Genomic DNA, 23018 nt, shown 5'->3' on the forward strand with positions numbered 1-23018 from the left:
CCAGTGCCCTGCTTGTCCTTGATATAGTTGACGAAGATGTTCAACCATATCGTAAGCACACATCAACTCATGTTTCTTCTGAAGCTCAGAGTTCATGGTTGCAAGCATTAGACAGGACACATCTAATGCGTCATCTTGATGCTTCTTGTAAGCATCCCGGTCAGCTCGCGTGGCAGTGGCAGGAGGAGCCTCCGGAATGGGCTGCTCCAGAACGTACAGTTTACGTTCTTGAGTGAGAACTATTACCAGTCCAGGAAATTTGCTTCGTTGAGCTTGTCCTTCTTAAGGACAGAACGCAGGGAGAAAGAGTTCGTATTCGACGTCATGGTTATCTACAACAGAAAATTTGCAGAAATAAATATCATATTCTTTTAAATCATTTAATTAGGCCTTTAATTAAATGATGCTCCCACTGAATTCTATAATTCTTGTGGGACAAGATCCACATCATACTAACCCTTGAGTTAGCTTTGGCTAATACGCCCAAGGCTTAGTATGATCTGTAGGTAACGATTACCAATTACATCTCTATGCAACTCTTGTTTATAAAATCAATATCTGCATTTATATTAAAACTCGAGTTAGCTTTGGCTAATACGCCCGAGAGTTAATATAGATGTGATTTTGACCTATCTTTTCCAACCGTTGGAGGAATGCCTATAGTTGACTCGATCTAACCGAGCAACTAGGAATACTCAATCTAATTGAGTTTGTATTCACCCATGCGTTGATAGGCGGGACCAAGATTGTCCCTCCGTACCCTACCAAGGTAATATGTATTGCTCTGCTTTGGCAGATTCAACAATACATGTGATCGAGGTAGTGATAGGTATCACGGCACGGTTAGGCATTTAGAGTTGGTTCGATCGAGATCTAATCTAATCGAAAAGGATGCATCTTGTGCACAACTTAGATCTAATCTAATCGCAAGGGTGCATCATGTGCACGACTTAGATCTAATCTAATCGTAAGGCACTAATTAATTAATTACTTATTAAACATGCATCATATACATAAGCAATTAACTAATTAATCTATTTGTGATTTAGTCATGGCCCTACTACAATCTTCTCAAGCCAATGAGAAGATCGAATGGTCAATCTAGGGTCAACAGCTTCTCCAAGCTCCTCCCTTTGACCACCTTGTGTTGCTCGTGCCCGCCTCGGAACTCCGTCTCGTGTGGACCCTCTACCGCTCCAATTTGTACATTACAATTTGAAACTCGAGTTACATTCGAGTCTAAATCTAATTTACAACCAGAATATATGAGAAAGGCACGACGCGCAGGTCGCGGAAAAATAAAAACATACAACACGCGCAAACACATAACGGCACGCAGGCCATATTATGAATTACAACACAATCAAATCATATTGGGTTTTGGGGCCATGACTATCACAAAATTAATATATAATTCAAAATTATATATTTTCATAATTTTCTATAATTTTAAAATTAATATTTACAATTTTTACGAGTAAAATTTCCCGGCGGTCCCGTTTAGCAGTTTCGGGCGCAATCGCGGAACGGATCCCCTTGCGGGGTCAGGGGCAGCGCCCCTACCCGCGATCTAACCATCGCGAAGGTTCCTTTGCAATCCTACAGCGCTTTAGCCCTCTGTCCCAAAACAATTTGGGACGAAACCTTTGAGAAGAATTTTCCCGGCGGTCCCGATTAGCGATTTCGGGCGCAATCGCGAAGCAAATCCCCTTGCGGGGTTAGGGGGAGTGCCCCTACCCACGATCTAACCATCGTGAGTTGCTCCTAAGCGATCCTACAGTGCCTTCGCTCGCTGTCCCAAACGGATTTGGGTCGAAACATCACCGTTTTTGGAAAAATCTTCCCGGTAGTCGAAGCCTACAAGCGTCTAAACACTTGTACTTCGATTACTCGAGAAAAATACTCATAAAAACCCAAAAATTATAATTTTACAGAAAATTACAGAAACTTTAGTTTTCATAAAACCAAAAAATTAAACTCGTACAAGCCTTGCACGTGGCTCTGATACCACTGTTGGATTTTTCGGGCCGCGAAAACCGCTTTTCGCGTCGCGGAAACCCCGAATCACCCAAAGCCATAGATCCGTGCAAGGAAAACCGAACGAAAATTACGAGTACGAGTTTACTATCTAGATCTACACTTAGATCTACATGTTTATAAATTTACCCTTGTAGCGAAGCCCTTCGCGTTCCCGCTCGTCCAAACGGTGCCGGATGTCGAGAGTGTCAAAATAGACACTCCTCTAGAAGTATCCACACGAACTAATTAGGTGGAGAGAAACTAAACAAAGGTGTGCTAGCACCCTTGATCAGCCACGGCAAGAAGAGGAGAGGGAGAGCTTGAGAGGAAGAAGATGCAATAATCATCACTTGAATGAAAATGAAACCATTTTCATTCAAATTGTGGCCGGCCACATTTCACAAATGTAACCCCCTCATTAATGCATTAAGTTGTCATCAAAGAGGGAATGTAACCTCCATGAGGTGGCACTCACTAGTAACTCCCATGAGGTGGCAACCATGATGATGTGGAATAACATCATTGGTCCATATCAATGCCAACTCACCAATGAGGTGGCATAAAGTCAAGTCAAACTTGACTTTTAATCTTCCTCTCAAGTCAAGTGAAACTTGACCAAATCTCTTCCATGGTTGATCGAATCCAACCATTTGATTCAAGCCAACTTAATATAATGAATTTAATTCATTTAATTAAATTGATTCAATGAGTCAAAATCTAAATTAGACTCATTGAACACATGAATCAACTTGAGTCAAACTCAAGTTAGCCCAATTAGGATTACTCTTAATCCAATTTGATTCATCAAATGAATTTAATCCTCTTGGTTCATCATATGAACCTAATCTCCATCTAATTGTCCTAAGTGTGTGACCCTATAGGTTCTTTTAACGTTGGCAATGCCCTAAACCCATTTAGGAGCATAAGTAATGAGCGGTATCTAGCAACACATCATTACTACCCAAGTTACAAGAAATGTCGAGATCCAACATCACCTTGTGACTACTAATTGTGACTCCTCACAATATATGACAAGTGTCCTTCTATCCTAGACATCTAGATTGATCAATATGAGGCATAGACCGTGTCATCCTCTAATCAATCTAAATCTTGAACTCCAAGTAGACACACTAAATCAAATGAGCTCAATATCTTATATTGACTCATTTGGGCATGGCCATGCACTTCGTGGTCTCACTCTATCAAGAATACTGATGTCACTCCCGTCATATAGGAGGGATAGATCCCATCTACATCACTCACATCCCTCCGCATAATTTATTACATACCCAGTAATCGCCTTTATAGTCCACCCAGTTACGGGTGACGTTTGATGAAACTAAAGTACACAACTCCTTATGTAGGGATCTATGGTGACTTCAGGTCTAAGGACTAATAGTCATACTAATAGTCACATGAGAAAGTATATGACACTCATATAATGATCCATGATACTTTCTCATGGTGGGTCATTCAGTATACATTCTCTAATGTATACCCATGTGTCAACTTGATATCTCTATATCCCTGACTTGTGAGATCAAGTCATCGAGTTGACCTACATGCTAGTCTTATTGCATTAACATTGTCCCTGAATGTTAATACTCGACTAGGAATGATTAAGAGTAGTGTTCCCTATATCATCTCACTATCGGTTCAACTAACCGATTGATATAGGTGAGAACCATCTACTCAAGGACATTATTATACTTAGTTTATTTGGCACAAATAGAAGTAAGTATAATAACCAAAATCCAAATGCCTTTATTTATATAGAATATGATACAATAAGTCCAAAATACAATCATCTAATGATTGGCTCTAGGGCTCTAGCTAACAAATAGATGACCTGTTTGATCAGCTAAAGGGAGCAGCAGTGTTCTCTAAAATAGACCTCAGATCAGGTTATCATCAGGTGAAGGTTAAAAAAGGGGACATACCCAAGACAGCATTCAGGACTAGATACGGACATTATGAGTTTGTAGTCATGCCCTTTGGCGTGACAAATGCTCCAGCTACTTTCATGGACCTCATGAACAGGGTATTCAGGGATTACCTAGATAAATTTGTTATTGTATTCATCGATGACATTCTTATCTACTCAGGAACTCAGGAAGAACATGCAGAGCACCTGAGAACAGTATTGCAGACCCTTCAGTAGAACCAGTTGTACGCCAAGTTCACAAAATGTGAATTTTGGTTAGATCAGGTGTCCTTCCTGGGTCACATCATCTCAAAGGATGGTATCATGGTAGACCCCAGTAAGATAGAAGCTGTTAGCAACTGGAAAAGACCCAAGAACGTCAGTGAGATCAGAAGCTTTCTGGGATTAGCAGGTTACTACAGGAAATTCGTAGAGGACTTCTCCAAGATAGCTTCCCCACTGACAGCTCTTACCAGAAAGAACAGAAAATTTTAGTGGACAGAGGGCTGTGAGAACAGTTTCAACGAGCTGAAAAGGAGATTAACCAGTGCACCTATTCTGTCTCTACCAGAGAACGCAGATAGTTTTGATATATATAGTGATGCCTCGAAGTTGGGACTAGGAGTAGTGCTGATGCAAGATGGCAAGGTGATCGCCTACGCCTCCAGACAACTCAAGGATTATGAGAGGAATTACCCCACTCATGACCTTAAGCTTGCAGCAGTAGTGTTCGCTCTCAAGATTTGGAGACATTACTTGTATGGAGCTCAGTGCAGAGTGTATACAGATCATCAGAGTCTGAAGTACTTCTTCACTCAGAAGGATCTGAATATGCGACAGCGCAGATGGCTAGAACGGGTCAAAGACTACGACATAGATATCCTCTACCACCCAGGAAAAGCGAATAGGGTAGCAGACGCCCTCAGCAGAAAGTCCAGCGCTACCCTATTATCTCTAGCAGCCATGTCACCGCCCCTACAGAAGGAGATCTCAGATTTCGGTCTCGAGCTCATAGTCGGACAGCTCTCTACTATAACATTAGAGTCTACCTTTCTTGGTGACATCCAGACAGCTCAGGTGCAAGATCTTGAAATTCAGAGAATCAAGCAAGGTTTAGCAAAATCAGAAGGTGGAGAGTTCAGAATATCAGATAGCGGGGTATTATATTTTGGTGACAGATTATGCGTTCCGGATCAGGAGGAACTACGAAGAAAGATTTTAGATGAGGCTCACAAGACTCCCTATGCGATGCATCCTGGCTCCACCAAAATGTATCAGGACTTGAAGAAACATTTTTGGTGGCCTGGGATGAAGAGAGACATCGCTCGATATGTCAGCACCTGCTTAACCTGTCAGAGGATTAAGGCAGAACATCAGAGACCAGGGGGAGTTTTGCAGCCCATACAGATACTAGAATGGAAGTGGGAGGATATTTCCATGGATTTCATAGTGGGATTACCCAGAACCATGAATGGTTTTGATACCATCTGGGTAATAGTTGACAGATTGACCAAATCAGCCCACTTCTTAGCTATCAGGATATCCTACTCTATGGAACAGCTAGCACAGTTGTATCTCAAGGAGATCATTAGATTAAATGGAGTCCCACGAACCATTATTTCAGACAGAGATAGTAGGTTTACGTCACACTTCTGGGAGTGTGTACAGACAGCTTTGGGCACGAAGTTGAAGTTTAGCACAGCATTCCATCCTCAGACAGATGGTCAGACAGAGCGAGTAAATCAGGTACTCGAAGATATGCTCCGAGCGTGTGCCCTAGACTTCAAGGGAAGTTGGTGCAAATATCTGAGCTTAACAGAATTTGCATACAACAACAGCTATCAGGCCACTATCGGCATGGCACCTTACGAGGCTCTCTATGGGCGGAGGTGTAGATCTCCAGTCTGCTGGTATGAGAGTGGTGAACAGAAAGAACTAGAGCTTCAGACAGATCTAGTGGCAGATACCACAGCAGCTATACAGCAGATTCGCCAGAGGATAGAGACAGCTCAGAGCCGCCAGAAGAGCTATGCTGATACACGGCGCAGACCCTTAGAGTTTTCAGTTGGGGACTCAGTGTTCCTCAAAGTAACTCCCATGAAGGGAGTAATGCGTTTTGGGAAGAAGGGCAAGCTAAGTCCCAGATATGTGGGACCTTACCTTATCAGCAGAAGAGTGGGCAAGGTAGCATATGAGCTAGAGCTACCCCAGGAAATGTCAGCTGTCCACAACGTATTTCATGTCTCTATGCTGAAGAAGCATACCCCAGATGCCACCCAGGTGATTGAGCCCCAGTCGGTACAGATCCGCGAAGACCTCAGCTATGATAGTCGGCCTATCCAGATAATAGACCAAGCAGTTAAGAAATTACGGAACAAGGAAGTACCCTTAGTCAAAGTCGTTTGGCACAGTCACACAGCAGAAGAGGCAACTTGGGAGACAGAAGCCAGCATGAGACAGAAGTACCCAGAATTATTCTAAGTTCGAGGACGAACTTTTTATAAGGTATGGGGGATTGTAACGCCCGAATATTCTCAAAACTATTTTAGGAATATTCTATGATTTTTATGGAATTATTAGATATTTTTCCGGAATTTTCCGAGTAGCGGAAGTAGCAAAAATAATTAGAAGAATAAAAAGGCTTAAGCGGGAATTGAACCCGGGACCTCTCGGGTCCGCTAAACCTTTAGTTAGCCTTAGTAACCGGTGAACCCAGCAGGGCCGTGCTGAAAGAGAAGGGAAACATTTATATTTATATTGGAGTTGGGCCTAGTTACCCACTTAATATAAATTAAAAACTTAAGTTGGTTTGGGTTATTTCTTTTATTTGGTTCGGCAACTTCTCCCTCTCCAAACCCTCACCGACGCCAACTCCTTCTTCCTCTCTTTCTCTCGGCGCCAACACCCAAGCAAGCCTAGGGTTTCATCCCTAGGGCCATAGGAGTGCCTTCCGGTGACATCCCGGGCACAAGGACGTTCCCCTCCGCGAGTAGAGCACGTGGACGCGAGCGAGTCGTCGAGAAGTCATATCCACCAGAATTTCTAGCGATTAGATTTGTAAGAAATCTAGCATACAAGGTAAGAAACCCCTCACCTGCAGTATAAGTAGCTCTCGCGTGTTTTCTTGTATGCATTAGATTAGTTCTATTGAATTTTGCCAGCATATAGGGTGTATTTTAATTCTTCTCACAGATTTAGGGATTAGTGAGCATATCTAGATGGGCCGAGCGCGTGTATCCTCTGTAGATAGGGGTTTAGACGCTGCTGGGTGCTTAGAGGTGGTCTCCCTGATCGAGAGGAGAGTTAGAGAGCGCCAAATGCTCTACAAAATGCCTAGCACAGCCATATGATACAGTGACCGTTTAGTTAAATGCCATAGAACATGTTAATTAGCATGATCAGTTCTATTTCAGCTTTTATGAGACTAGATGTCCAAATGGGTAGGCTCCCACAGTCACCTCTAGGTTCAGACAACCTAGTTCTAGGTTCAGATAACCTAGATTCAGCAAAATAGTATTAGCTATTTCAGTATTTTACTTTTCAGTGGCACTGTACTAGATTAGATATCCATTGGGTTGGGCTCCCATAGTCGTACCTAGGTTTAGCTAACCTAGTAAACCCTATTAGATTCGGAACTTGCAATCCCGGGTCTAGTTAGGGGTGCACGCACAGCAAGTACAGTTGCCAGGGCCCATCAGCAGCATGTATAGTATTTTTACTTACTATATGTATATGGTTTTCAACCTTTCACAAATTAGTTCGTGAATTCAGTACAGTCCTAGCAGTAGCTCAGTAATAGCTTAGCTCAGTTTTAGTATCGGCTTAGTTCTTCATTGATACCATGTGATTGATATCATGATCAACTTTAGATATGCCATGATTGTATGCTTATATGCTATGCCATGTTTAGTTTATTCAGTGTACTTAGCATATCCTTTTAAACAGCATGATTTAAAAACATATTTGCATCGTATGCATGTTTTAGTGAGGTAGATGGTTTCTTACTAAGCGTTTGGCTTACAGATACTATTTTCCTTATACTGCAGATACAGGTAAAAGGAAAATGGACTAGCAGTGGAGGCTGGAGGTCAATGCAGGTGAAGATGTGTGTGGATGGAACCTGGAAGAAGGTCTTAGGGAACTTAACAAGCTTTATCTAAATACTAGAACTGTTTAGAGATTTAGCATTTTGCAATCTAGTTGTTCATCGTTATGAATTAGTTAATCGTGTCCTTATTATGTCTAGAACACTTCTTTCATGACATTAGAATGTTGGCAGATAGTGTTACAATGTTTTTCCAGTTGTTGTAGAGTTTGTAGGAGTGATTGAGGCACGAAACAGTGCTGAAGTCAGAGTTTCAGTGCTGAAATCAGACCTTTGGCACGGAATCAGAAACTCGAATCGATCAGCTGATCGATTCGAGAGATTCCAATCGATCGAAGGATCGACTGGGCACCTGGTTTCGCGAACAGTAGGCTTCTGGATCGATCGGTCGATCGATCCAGCCAATTCCGTCGCGAACAGAAGGCTCTGGGATCGATCACTGGATCGATTGATCAGTCTGGATCGATCAGCCGATCGATCCAGAATATTGCCCGAGTACAGTAGCGTGCTGTATCAATCACTGGATCGATCCAACCTATGTCCCGCATACAGTAGCCGGCTGGATCGATCACTGGATCGATCCGACTATTCCAATCGATCCGTGGATCGATTGGGAGGTCTGGTATAAGTGGGAGAGTGTCTAAGTTCAGTTCCTTGGCCATGGGGAAGGTGAAACATGTTATGAGTAGTTAGTTTACCTCCCTTAGCATGTATCGAACCAAGAAATGTCAGTAGTTTAGTAAAGTTTTAATTGGTATAGCTTCCGCATTTAGATTTAGTAATGGTTAGGGAATAGTTAGCACAGCATAATGTGACGATCGGCCTTACAGCTCAGCTAGTAGAAGGCGGGTCGTTACAGTTGCTAAGGCTACATACTTGGACTTACACCGCCAAGTTAATATACAACATGCATTGGAACCTATCACAAGGCTCCCCCTGTACCTAAGCTCCCTATTGAGCTAGGAATTTCATGCAAAGACATTTAAGGTTTTCCCAACTAAACTTTACTTCTCCCCTTTGCCTAACATTAAAAAGCTTCCAACAATATCCCAATTATCGAAACTTGATCATCAAAACTAACACTAAACTCGTGTATTTATCCCCCAAGGATCTTATACACCTATATGAGTTGACCTGATCAAAACCAGCACTAAAAAATAGTTTCAGACTGGTATCATTCGTTTGCAATAAGCCCCAGTCAACTGTTGGGTTCTTCGAGCCGCGAAAACCGCTTTTTCGCGTCGCGAAAACCCCGAAGGACCTAAAGCCATAGATCCGTGCAAAGATTCGTATAAAAAAATTCGAAAAACTATTTCTTGTACGAGTTCAAAAACTGATCTACTACTTAGATCTATGAGGAAAAAGTGTTTACCCTTGATGCGATGCCCTTCGCGTTCCCGCTCATCCAAATGATGCCAGATCTCAAGACCGTCAAGCGCCGGTCCTCTAGAAGTATCCACACAGACACACTAGATGGAGATGACCAAAAAACCAAGGTGTGCTAGCACCTATGTGGTTCGGCCAAGGGAGGAGAGGGAGAGGGAGAGCTTGAGATGGAGAAGGAGGAAGATGCACACAAGTGAATGAAAAAATGAATTTTTCCACCCAAAAACCAAGTGGTCGGCCACATTTCAAAATTCACATTAATTGCATTAATTGCAATTAATATGAAACCATAAAATCACATTAATTGCATTAATTGCAATTAATATGAAACCATTAAGAGAGTGGCTTTGTTACTTCCATGAGGTGGCACCCATGATGATGTGGAACATCATTATTGGTCCACATAATGCCAACTCACCAATGAGGTGGCAAAAAGGTCAAGTCAAAATTGACCTTTGGTCTTCCTTCTCAAGTCAAGTCAAACTTGACTCCATCTCTACCATGGTGGATCTAATCCAACCATTTGATTCGAGCCAACTTAATATAATGAATCTAATTCATTAAATTAAATTGATTCAATGAGTCAAAATCTAAATTAGACTCATTTAACACATGAATCAACTTGAGTCGAACTCAAGTTAGCCCAATTAGGATTACTCTTAATCCAATTTGATTCATCAAATGAATCTAATCCTCTTGGTTCATCATATGAACCTAATCTCCACCTAATTGTCCTAAGTGTGTGACCCTATAGGTTCTTGTAACGTTGGCAATGCCCTAAACCCATTTAGGAGCATAAGTAATGAGCGGTATCTAGCAACACATTATTACTACCCAAGTTACAAGAATGTCGAGATCCGACATCACCTTGTGACTACCAATTGTGACTACTCACAAAATAATGACAAGTGTCCTTCTATCCTAGACGTCTAGATTGATCAATATGAGGCATAGACCGTGTCATCCTCTAATCAATCTAAATCTTGAACTCCAAGTAGACTCACTCGATCAAATGAGCTCAACATCTAATGTTGACTCATTTGGGCATGACCATGCACTTAGTGGTCTCACTCTATCAAGAATACCGATGTCGCTCCCGTCATATGGGAGGGATAGATCCCATCTACATCACTCACATCCCTCTACATAATTCGTTATATACCCAGTAATCACCTTTATAGTCCACCCAATTACGGGTGACGTTTGACGAAACCAAAGTACATAACTCCTTATGTAGGGATCCATGGTGACTTCAGGTCTAAGGACTAATAGTCATACTAATAGTCACATGAGAAAGTATATGACACTCATATAACGATCCATGATACTTTCTCATGGCGGGTCATTCAGTATACATTCTCTAATGCATACCCATGTGTCAGCTTGATATCTCTATATCCATGACTTGTGAGATCAAGTCATCGAGCTGACCTACATGCTAGTCTTATTGTATTAACATTGTCCCTGAATGTTAATACTCGACTAGGAATGATTTAGAGTAGTGTTCCCTATATCATCTCACTATCGATTCAACTAATCGATTGATATAGGTATGAACCTTCTACTCAAGGACGCTATTATACTTAGTCTATTTGGCACTAATATAAATAAGTATAATAACCAAACAAATGCCTTTATTGATATACAAGAATATGATATACATGAGTCCATACAATCATCAAATGATTGGCTCTAGGGCTCTAACTAACATCAACTGCCCTTATCAAAACAAGCTTATAGAGACATTCTGTACTCAAAAATACTGTTACCAGTCAACTGGTACTCTATTTATGCAAAAATTAACCTTTCTAACCCAACTTCAGAAATGCATTAAAAACTCTACAAACCTCTAAAAATTCTCAAATTTGTGGAGAGGTCTATTTACCCTTTTATACTTGGGAAAATATACTTAAAAAATATATTTATTATAGATACCAAGATTGACACAAAATCTAAAACTAGCTAAGTGGTTCAATTGAACCTTGACCTAAAGTCCTAGTTTTGGCTTCCTCATGATGTATTTGCTCATACTTACCCACAATGCATCCCTAGCATTGGTTTATATGAATCTATACATCCAAAATCAATTGTCATGCCATATGATCCTAATTTCATATTTCTTTCATGAAACACATCCCATATGTTCCAATTCCTTAAGGTTTGAGACTCAAGTCCGTCTCCAAACCACTTGGCACATTCCATGACCCATTTAGAAACCCAATGAATATCTACTTGGGATCCATTGGCCTTGGATCTCAAATTGACTCTTTGAGCTCCCCCTAGAGATTTTAGCCTTAGCCACCTCCCTAGGTGACTCATCTATTGTGGCTAAACCACAATGATGCTCCTTAGAAGATTTCCCTATCTTCTTAACCTTAGACACAACATCCTTTGTTGGGATCTTGTTGTGGTGCAATTTGAGCATGGGTGGAGTGACAGTATACCACCATTTTAGCGAAGTCAAAGTTAGAGTTAGACTCTATCTCTTTAAGATGAATTTGCCCCACACACGGTGCTCACGGAACACGACAATAATCCCCCAAGATACAATGACTTTATCTTGCGATAGCAACACTGTAAATTGCAAGACCTTCAAACCGAAGAAGCTTCTCGAACTCTCTAATGCAAGTATGGAATGTAATTCTTTCTTTTCTTAGAAGAAATTGAGTGAGTGAAATGAGGATGTGAGAGATCTTATTTATACTTAATGAAGGGGTATAGGAACCTCTTAGTTCAATTAGATCTCATCCATCCATTTTGAATTGGATAATGTAGATCGCATCTTTTCCTAAGAGACACACTACCTCTTCATTAGATGCCACCCTTTGGAAATCAATGGATGAGATTGAGCCATCTAAAGGGCACTTAAACCTTTAAAGTTGGATGAACAAGATTTGTCAATCTTGATCCAACGATCTAGATTTAATTTCTCATTCATTTTAAATTTCCAACAATGCCCCACATGAATGAACATTAATGCATGCATGTTATCACCTAAGGAGAGTTCAATCGAAAAATTATTGCATCAGAAGAGGTAGCTTGTGACTTTGAACCTTCTGTAGTAGAGCACCATCAAATTTACTAGGCTGCTTAGTGAACATGGTGTCTTGAACTACTCACCCATTTATGTAAACCAAGACAATGGTACCTACACAATAACTTTTCTCACTTCTTTATAGTTCCCACTATTTTGTCTGTTTTGACCATGGATAGCATCTTGGATTCATAAGTACTTCATTGAAGTGGCCCGTCTTCATACTTATATAGGTGACCTCCTACAAAGAGTATCCTACCATACTCTACTTTTTCAAGTATAGGAGTCATTAAAAGTTTATAACTTAACCTCACTACATATCGTAGGTAGCACTTTTCCATCCTAGGAATGAGAGGGGAACTAGTCCAAGTGTTCACGTGAACTTTCATAATTTTGTTGTCCATTGAACCAAGATCTTGGGATCTCCAATCAATAAGCGAAGTTGGGTTACCACTATGAATGTTCTTGTTTGTAGATTTTTAATCTCATTCCTCTTGATGTGCAGTATATTTGATCTCTATTCAAACTTTTTGTAAAAGGATCCACCGAGTTATCTTTTGATTTGACATAATTGACGGAGATAATTCCGTTAGAGATCAACTACCTAATGGTATTGTGTCGTCGATGAATATGTCGTGACTTACAATTATACAAGTTATTTTGTGCCCATGCAATTGTCAATTGATTATCACAATATATCATCATGGCATGCACTGGTTTTTCCCAACATGGGATATCTTCTAAGAGGTTACGGAGTCATTCTACTTCTTCTGCGGCTTTATCTAAGGCTGTAAACTCAGATTCCATAGTTGATTGAGCTATGCAGGTTTGTTTCATGGATTTACATGACACTGCTCCACCACTAATGGTAAATACATATCCACTAGTGGATTTAGAGTCTTTTGTATCAGATATTCAATTTGCATCACAATAGCCTTCTAGTACTGTTTGATATCTTGTATAATGTAATCCATACTCTAAGGTATATCTTAAATATTTAAGAACCCTTGTTAATGCCATCCAATGGTCATCATTTGAATTACTTGTAAATCTACTTAATTTGTTGACCGCATAGGCAATATCCGGACGTGTGGAGTTAGTGATATACATCAAACTGCCAAATATCCTCGAATATTCCAATTGGAATACAAGTTCACCATGGTTCTTAGCTAAGTGCAAGCTTAAGTCCATGTGTGTTTTTACAGGGGAAAGATCATATACATTAAATTTCCTTAGTATTGTCTCAATATAATGAGATTGTGAAAGGATAATTCCATTTAATGTCTTATCGATCTTAATCCTGAGTATAACGTCCACTGCCCATATCTTTAATATCAAAGGTTTTGGTCAACATCTTTTTAGTAGTCATGATTATATCATGATTACTACCCATGATGAGCATATCATCTATATATAGATAGATAATGACAAACAAGTCAGGTTTTTTCCTTTGATATATATGCATTTATCACACTCATTTATTTTAAATCCATTTGACATCATAGTTTTGTCAAATTTCTCATGCCACTATTTCGGTGCTTGTTTTAGCCCATATAGTGACTTCACGAGTTTACACACCTTATTTTCTTGTCTTAGAGCCATAAACCCTTTAAGTTGCTTCATATATATTTCTTCTTCTAATTCACCATTTAGGAAAGGTTGTTTTCACATTCATTTAATGTATCTCAAGATTATGTATTACAACAATAACAATGAGTACTCGAATGGATGTGATCTTTGTTACTGGTAAATATGTATCAAAGAAGTCAAGCCCTTCCTTTTGTTTGAATCCTTTTATCACTAGTCTTGACTTATATTTTTCAATAGGTCCATCAGGCTTATATTTCTTCTTTAGGATCCATTTACATCCTAAAGGCTTGATTCCAAGTGGAATATCCACCAATTCCCAAGTATGATTTTGCATGATGAAATTTATTTCACTATTGATGACTTCTTTCCAAAAGGGAGTCTTGGGACTTGATAAGGCTTTGCTTATTGTCCTTGGTTCATTGTCCAACATATAAGTCATGAAATCAGGACCAAATGAATTTACTACTCTAGCCCTCTTACTACATCTTAGTTCTTCATTATTTCCAAGATTATCTTTACTCGCAGTTGCATAAGTTCTTTTATTTAAACTTTCCTCTTTCCTATCTTTGCAAGAAAACATATCATAAAAAAAATAGCATTCCTTGATTCAATTCTTGTTCCAACATGTACATCAAGGATTGCTGATTTATGCACCAAAAATCGATATGCACTACTATTATTGGCATATCCAATAAAAATGCGATCGATTGTCTTTGGTCCTATTTTAGTTTGCTTTGGCTTAGGCACTTCCACCTTATTCAAACACCCCCACACTTTCAGATATTTACAAGAAGGCTTATGACCCTTTCATAACTCATAAGGAGTTTTCTCTTTCCTTTTGTGAGGAACTTTATTGAGAATACAATTTGTCAATAAAATAGCTTCTCCTCACAAATTCTGGGGTAAGCCAGAACTTATCAACATAACATTCATCATTTCCTTAAGAGTTTGGTTCTTATGCTCAGCAATCCCATTTGATTGAGGAGAGTAAGACACTATCGTTTGATGAATAATGTCAGATTCTGCACAAAATTCATCAAATGGACCATCATATTCTCCTCCTCGATCACTTCGAATTCTTTTAATTCATTGACCAATTTGATTCTCAACTACATTCTTATAATTTTTGAATGCTTCTAAGGCTTCATCTTTGCCTTTCAATAGATACACATAACAGTATCTAGTGCAATCATCAATGAAAGTAACAAAGTACTTTTATCTTCCTCTAGTTTGCACAAATTTTAAGTCACATATGTCACTGTAAATTAATTCTAGAGGGGTTGTGCTTCTTTCCACTGAATGGAAAGACAATTTTATCATTTTAGCTTCAACACATATTTCACATTTATGTGTTGGATCAACATTAAATGTTGACAATAAATTTAAATTCATTAGTCATCTCAAAGTGTGATAATTTACATGTCTAAGTCTAACATGTCATTAATTTGAACACTTGACCAAATAAGCAGAATTTATCATTTTATTGTCATTGAATTCATTGTGTACAACCATTACATTCATTTTAAATAAATCGTTCTCCATGAACCCTCTGCCTATAAATTGACCATTTTTTGTCAATACATATTTATTCGATTCAAACACTAGCTTGAATCCAGCTTTGACAAGAGTCGACCCTGACACTAAATTCTTCCGAATGTCAGAAACATGAAGCACATCAATTAGTGTCACTTCTTTACCTGATGTCATCTTTAGTACCACCTTGCCAAGACCAACATGTTGGAAGTTGCAGAATTGCCCATGATTATTTTTCTCCCATTAATAGGGGTATAAGTTGAAAATTGGGCCTTGTCAGAGCAAATGTGTCATGTGGCACCAGTATCGACCCACCACTACCTTGGATTATCCACCAAGTTGGCTTCAAATACAATGGTAGTCAGATCTAATTCTGACATATCTATTGGCATTGACTTATCTTCAGTCATGTGCACTTGAGTGGCTTTCTTTGGATGTCGGTAGTCTTTGGCCTTGTGATTTGGTTTGCCACAGTTGTGGCATGTTCCTTGGAACTTTTTGGCACTCCCTTGGCTCTGTCCTTTGCCGGGATACTTTCTTTTCTTGCCAGTGTTTGGTTCTAGTAGATTTATCTTTGCAAATATAGGCATTTTTATTGATTCTGATTGCTTGCGATTGTCTTCTTCAATCCGCAGTTTTACAATCAGATCCTCAAGTCTCATCTCCTTTCGCTTGTGCTTTAGATAAATTTTGAATTCCCTCCATGAAGGTGGAACTTTCTCGATTATCATGGTAACTTGAAAGGACTCATTCATTGTTATGCTCTCGGCATGCATATTATTTAGGATCAACTGCAACTCTTGGACTTGAGTTGTTACAGTTTTAGAATCAATTATCTTGAAGTCTAAGAATTTGCCAACGATGAATTTCTTCAATCTGACATCTTTTGTTTTGTACTTCCTTTCGAGAGATTCTCATAACTCCTTTGCAGTTTTCATTGGAATATACACGTTATATAATATGTTATCCAAGCCATTGAGGATATAGTTTCGACATAAGAAGTCACTATGTCCCCAGGCATCATATGCCGCCCTCTTATTTTTATCAGCCTCACCTTGAGATATGGAGGGCGCATCTTCACATATGAACCTCACAAGATTCAACATGGTTAGGTAAAACAACATCTTTTGCTGCCACCTCTTAAAATCTGTACCTGTAAACTTCTCTGGCTTCTCGCCAAGCGCCAGTGGAATAGGAGTCGTCGATGTTGAATCCATTAAGATTGCATGAACAAATTCATCTTAAAATTATTGGGATCTTGTTGTGGTGCAATCTAAGCGCGGGGCAGAGTGACAGTATGCCACCATTTTGGCGAAGTGGAGGATAGAATTAGACTATATCTCTTTAAGATGAATTTACCCCACACACGGTGCTCACAGAACACGACAATCGTCTCCCAAGATAAAATGACTTTATCTTGCGATAGCAACACTGCAAATCGTAAGACCTCCGAACCAAAGAAGCTTCTCGAACTCTCCAATGCAAGTATGGAATGCAATGCTTGCTTTTCTTTAAAGAAATTGAGTGAGTGAATTGAGGATGTGAGGGATCTTATCTATACTTAATGAAGGGGTATAAGAACCACTTGGTTCAATTAGATCTCATCCATCCATTTTGAATTTGATGATGTAGATCGTATCTTTTTCTAAGAGATACACTACCTCTTCATTAGATGCCACCCTTTAAAAATTAATGGATGAGATTGAGTCATCCAAAGGGCACTTAAACCTATAAAGTTGGATGAACAAGATTTGTCAATCTTGATCCAACGATCTAGATTTAATTTCTCATTCATTTTAAATTTCTAACATCCTTGCCATAGTTATATGCAACCCTAGCATACTTCTTTTCCTTGGTCTTGGATGACCCTCCTTTGCCATTATCATTTTTCACCCTAGCATATGATTTCTTCTTGGCCTTGGAGGGACTAGATCGGTATCCCAAACTTGATCTATCATTGTTGGATTTTTGGCTATCCAATATCATACATAATCCCTTAGATCCAACATTGAATCGCTTAAGAAAATTTTCTAAATTATCAAGCTTTGCCTTTAAAGCTTGATTTTCTTTTTCTAGACTCCTAATTCTAGAATTGACTTGTCCACCTTAGACAATTTTAGACCTACCCTTCCTATGTATGTGTCTCCCCTTGTTGGGATTAATGTCTAAATTCTCCATTACCTTCTTCTCCTTATATAATGAGAATTTAACATGTCTAGGTTTATCATGAATTGATCTCCTAGGGTTATGAACTACATTTACCCTATTCCTATCATGATATCTAAAGTCAAAATTTTACATGGGTAAATAATGGAAATTATTTCTAGAATGCATGGGAGAATAAATATTTGAATTATAATTCAAGTTAGGGTATACCTCCCTTACCCTTGAAGCTCCCCTTTAACCTGAGCTTCTCTCCTTCATCTCCCATTTCTTTAGATGCTCTAACTTTTTGAGCTCTCTCTTCTTTGGGCATTTTGTGTGGTAGTGACCCTTCTCCCCACATGTGAAGCATATGATGCACATTCTCCTTCCTTGGGTTTCTTCATTCCTACAACCCTTGTAAGTATTTAATTAACTTGAATGGATTTAGAAGTTACCTTCTTCTTACCCAATGGACATCTACTCTTGTAGTGTTCCTTCTTATTGCACCCAAAGCAAATGATGCGATCCTTTGACTTTACTTCGGTGGAGATGCTCACTAAGTTGACTTCCAAGACTTCTTTTTCTCCACTTGTCTTGGATTTTTCTTCACCCCTTGAGGATGTCTCCTCATCCACACTTGTGGATGGCATTTCCTCATCCTCCTTCTCCTCGGGAGATGAATATGGCTCAACTTCCGGTTGATCCTCCTCTACTTGAGCTTCCTCATCCGGTTCTTCGAATTTTTCCTCTTCGTGTGTAGGCATAGGTTCTTTGCCTAAAACCTTCTTCACTTTTCTCCACAATTCATGAGAGTTCTCATACTTGCCTACATCACTTATCACGTTAGAAGGAAAATTGTCTATCAAGATTGATATTACCTTATCATTTGCCTTTGACTGTGAGGTTTGCTCCTCCGTCCAATAATGTGGGATTCACTTCACTTTATTGTCTTTTGGGACTTCGAACAGCTCCTTGACAACCATCATGGTGTCCCAATTCATCTCTGATTCTGTCTGAAATATGCGAGACAGCGTGATGGCTCAGAGGAATGATTGCTCCGAGGAAGGTGAGCTTCTAGGGATCTGGAAGAACTCCTCAACGATCCTACGCATAGCGAGACAAACCAAAAGCGTTAGTGACCTAAGACTGGGGTGGGAATCCCTAGCTAGGCTCTCCGACGCCCAAGTCAGTTTTCTCGCTCGAAGGTGGAAGAAGTACAGTAATGAAACAAGTACATAGAAGTAGGGTTTCAAGTGCAAGTGTTGGTGTTGGTGTGGAGTTGCGTCAGAGTTTGCCTATCTTGCCAGTGGAGAGGATTCCCCTTTTTATACCACCTCATATAACCACTGCGATCTTGAGGTGGTCCCTGATTTGTTAGAGTTTGTTAGAAGATGGAGAAAGCACCACCTATACATCGTGCAATAATCCTCTAAGGAATCTTTTTTTATACCCCATATGTACATCCTTTGTCGTTTATGACTTTTCCTCTTGATGAAGTATGCAGAAGAATATATCCATGTAACTGAAGAAGCTTTGAGAGAATATTTCCCGTTAAATTTGCCAAACTATTATAAAGTTATCTACCACTTGTCTGCTACATGTATCTCGACCGGTCATTCAAGCTGATCATATATACCTTCTATTAAGCATATCTCGACCAGTCACTTAAGTTGATCATATATTAAGAATATCTTCTGTTAAGCATATCTCGACTGGTCACTTAAGCCGATTATATATTAAGAATACCTTTTGTTAAGCATATCTCGACCGATCATTTAAGTCGATCATATATTAAGAATACATTATGTTAAGTATATCTCAACTGGTCACTTAAGTCGATCATATATTAAGAATACCTTCTATTAAGCATATCTCAAATAGTCACTTAAGCCTATCATATATTAAGAATACCTTCTGTTAAGCATATCTCGACCGGTTATTTAAGCTGGTCATATATTAGAAGTTTTATAGGGCTAAGCACCTTTAAGCTCGGTCGGGCTTCGACGAGTCAAGGGCATACATGCATACTTGTGCTCATTCAGCCTTCGCTCGGACTACATATACCAGAAGCTTTATAAGGCTAAGTGCCTTTGGGCTCGGTCGGGCTTTGCCCAGTCAAGCTCATACAGGCACACCTGTGCCCATTCATCCTTCGGTCAGCCATTCACATACCAAAAGCTTTATAAGGATGAACGCCTTTAAGTTCGGTCAGGCTTTGCCTGATCGAGTGCATACAAGAATGTTTGTGCTCGTTCAGCCTTCGCTTGGCCAGTCATATACCAGAAGCTTTATAAGGCTGAGCGCCTTTAAGTTCGATTGGGCTTTGCTTGGTCGAGCGCATACAAGCACACTTATGCTCATTCAGCCTTCGCTCGGCCATTCACATTCTAGAAGCTCTATAAGACTAAGTGAATTTGAGCTCGGTCTGGCTTCGCCCAGTCGAGCGCATACAAGCACACTTGTGCTTGTTCGGCCTTTGCTCAGCCATTCACATGCTAGAACCTTTATATGGCTAAATGCCTTTAAGCTCGATCGGTCCTTCCCGGTCGAGCATATATAGGCACGGTTGTGATCGATGGGCCTTCGCTCAGCCAATAGTATATTATAAGCTAAATAATGTTAAGCCTCTCTAGATCCGGCCGGTCTTTACTACCCCGCATATGTAGAGAGCCTTTTATTCGGTCGGCCTTTACCCAGTAGATCATATATTTGACCAGATATGGGCGTCCTCTCCTCCTCTCAACCTTTACTTCCACATCACCCGAAGGGTTCGCCTACCATAACCCATATTAGTCTCAAAGAAGTTCTTCATCTTTATCATCCAAAATGTGATGACCTCTAGATTTCCTCTTTCATACTTTGGCGATTCTATCAAACTGGTCATCTTCTTAAGCATTGTTCTTCTCAGCGGTTAGTTCTCGGTGAAGTGTGTCCTCACTCTGATACCAATTGTTGGGGATGTTATGGCCAGCTAGAAGGGGGGTTGGATAGACGCTGTTCCCAAATTGATTGCTCCCTACATATTCGTTAGTGCACAATGAAAAACAAAGAATACAAATATGAAAGTTAAAGATAATAAAGAAAAGCAAACCGCTAACACATTTCATTTAATATGGTTCAGAGATTAGAGCTCCTACTCCACGGTTGTTCGTAATGTTGGTGCAATCATGCCTTGGAAGTTTCAATGTGTTGACAATTATTTAAGTTTAGGTTAATACATTGGATCTAACATGTATTGTAAGTTTGCAAGAAAAGCCCTTGCAGGTCAGAAGACAGAATGCAAGGCAAGAGAAGTCCAAGGAGATCAAGGACTAGATTCTTGGCAAGAGAAGTCCTTACAAGTCAGAAGACCGGATGCAAGGCAAGAGAAGTCCAAGAAGATCAAGGATCGAATTCTTGGAATGAGAAGCTCTTGCAAGTCAGAAGGCCAGATGTAAGGCAAAGAGAAGACCAAGGAGGTCGAGGACAAGACTTATGGCACAAAGGCTCGGAGATGAAAAAACTCCAGGCACAAAGTCCAGGGAATATGTGTTCATCTGGCATAAGGTATTGTATTAAAAGAAATATGTATTGATTCACTTATTATTAAATGGGAAGCCAGCAATCGATTGGTTAATTGATTGAGAAGCACGGTTGTGAAACAGAGCACTCCTGGATTGATCAGCCAATCGATTGGAGGTAACCAATCAATCGACCAATCGATTAATCCAACTTTTGTGCAAAAGCTTAGCGCGCACAGAGCGCTCCTGGATCGATCAGCCGATTGATTGGAGGAAATTAATCAATTGACAAAGCTTTTTGCGTGAAGCACAGCGTGCGTCTGGATCGATCATCCAATCAATTGGAGGTAGCCAATCAATCGGACGATCGATTGATCGAGCTTCTTACGCGAGAGCACAGTGCATATTTGGATCAATCAGTCGATTAATTGGAGGTAACCAATCGATTGAATGATCGATTGATCTATCCTTAGCGAAAAAGCTCAGTGCGCTTCTGAATCGATCTACTAATCGATTGATGAATTCAATCGATTGAGAATACTGGCACAATCGATTGAGATTCGAATGAAATTATCTATGTTGGTGCAATCGACCTAGGATTGATCGGTACAAGTATAGTTTTGATGTGTGTGTCAAAGAGTTTAAGTTAGGCTTTCATATTGGTTTGATATGTGTTTGATTCTTGTAGGACTTGGTGAAACACATGAGAAAAGTTTCATCCTAGGGCTCGGATCATTGAGTCGGTGAAGGATGGTGTGGAAGACATCCAGGGGATCATTGGACGAGGAGCAATGGAGTGAAGCCGAGGGAAGCGGACTTCAAGGCAATGCGAAGGTGCATGGAGAGGAGCCGCGGGATCAGGTGCATCTGAGGGGCAAAGGCAGAGGAAGAGGGCTTCAAGGGCGACTCCGGAAAGGATGAGTGTGAGTGAATGTAAGGTATTAGTCGATTGGTACTTAGACCAGTCGACTGGTCCAAATTCACGAAGAGCACAGAGGGCTCTGTGCTCATCAACTACGAAGACCAGTCGACTGGTGTTGACACCAGTCTACTAGTAGATAGCCGTTAGTAGAATTGCAGATTCTGTGGAATGTCATTAGCTGTGTCCAATGGTCACACAAGTCGACTAATGCATGGATCAGTCGACTAGTGCCGAGATGAGTTGATATGATTGTTTAACTCTCTCCTCTTATTTAAGGAAAGCTTTGGGGCATGAAGGAGGTTACTGATGTTCATTGAATAACTCCTTAGTCTTAGCCCAAAGTTCCAAGTTTTCTCTTCCTCTCCAAACCTAAGTTTCATCTTGTAAAGAGGAAGGGAGCATTGTGAGAGGTTTGCTCCACCGAGAAGGAGAAAGCTCTAGCCGAAAATTGTCGGGTACTAATCCACCGAAGGATTAAGGGTTCATCCACCTCATGGACAAGCCATGGAGTAGGAGTACGTAATCTCCAAACCACGTTACATCGAGTTTGTAAGCGTTTGTATTCTTGTTTACTTTTGTTAGCTTAGTAATTGTACTTTTGCTTATGCAACTAACGAATTGTAGAGAGGAGGAATCAATTGGGGTGACATACCTATTCAACCCCCCTTCTTGCTGGCCACAAGATCTCCAACAAGTGATATCAGAGCAAGGATGCCCTTCAACGGACTAATCGCCGAGAAGAGCACTTCATCAAAATGTCTGGTTCAAGCATCCACCCACCCAAATTTGAAGGAGAATTCTCTTAGTGAAAAAATAAAATAAAGGTATTTTCCAATATTGATATTGATATTATGCTAATT

The sequence above is a fragment of the Zingiber officinale genome, chromosome 2A (genome assembly GCF_018446385.1).
Source record: "Zingiber officinale cultivar Zhangliang chromosome 2A, Zo_v1.1, whole genome shotgun sequence".
NCBI lineage: Eukaryota > Viridiplantae > Streptophyta > Magnoliopsida > Zingiberales > Zingiberaceae > Zingiber > Zingiber officinale.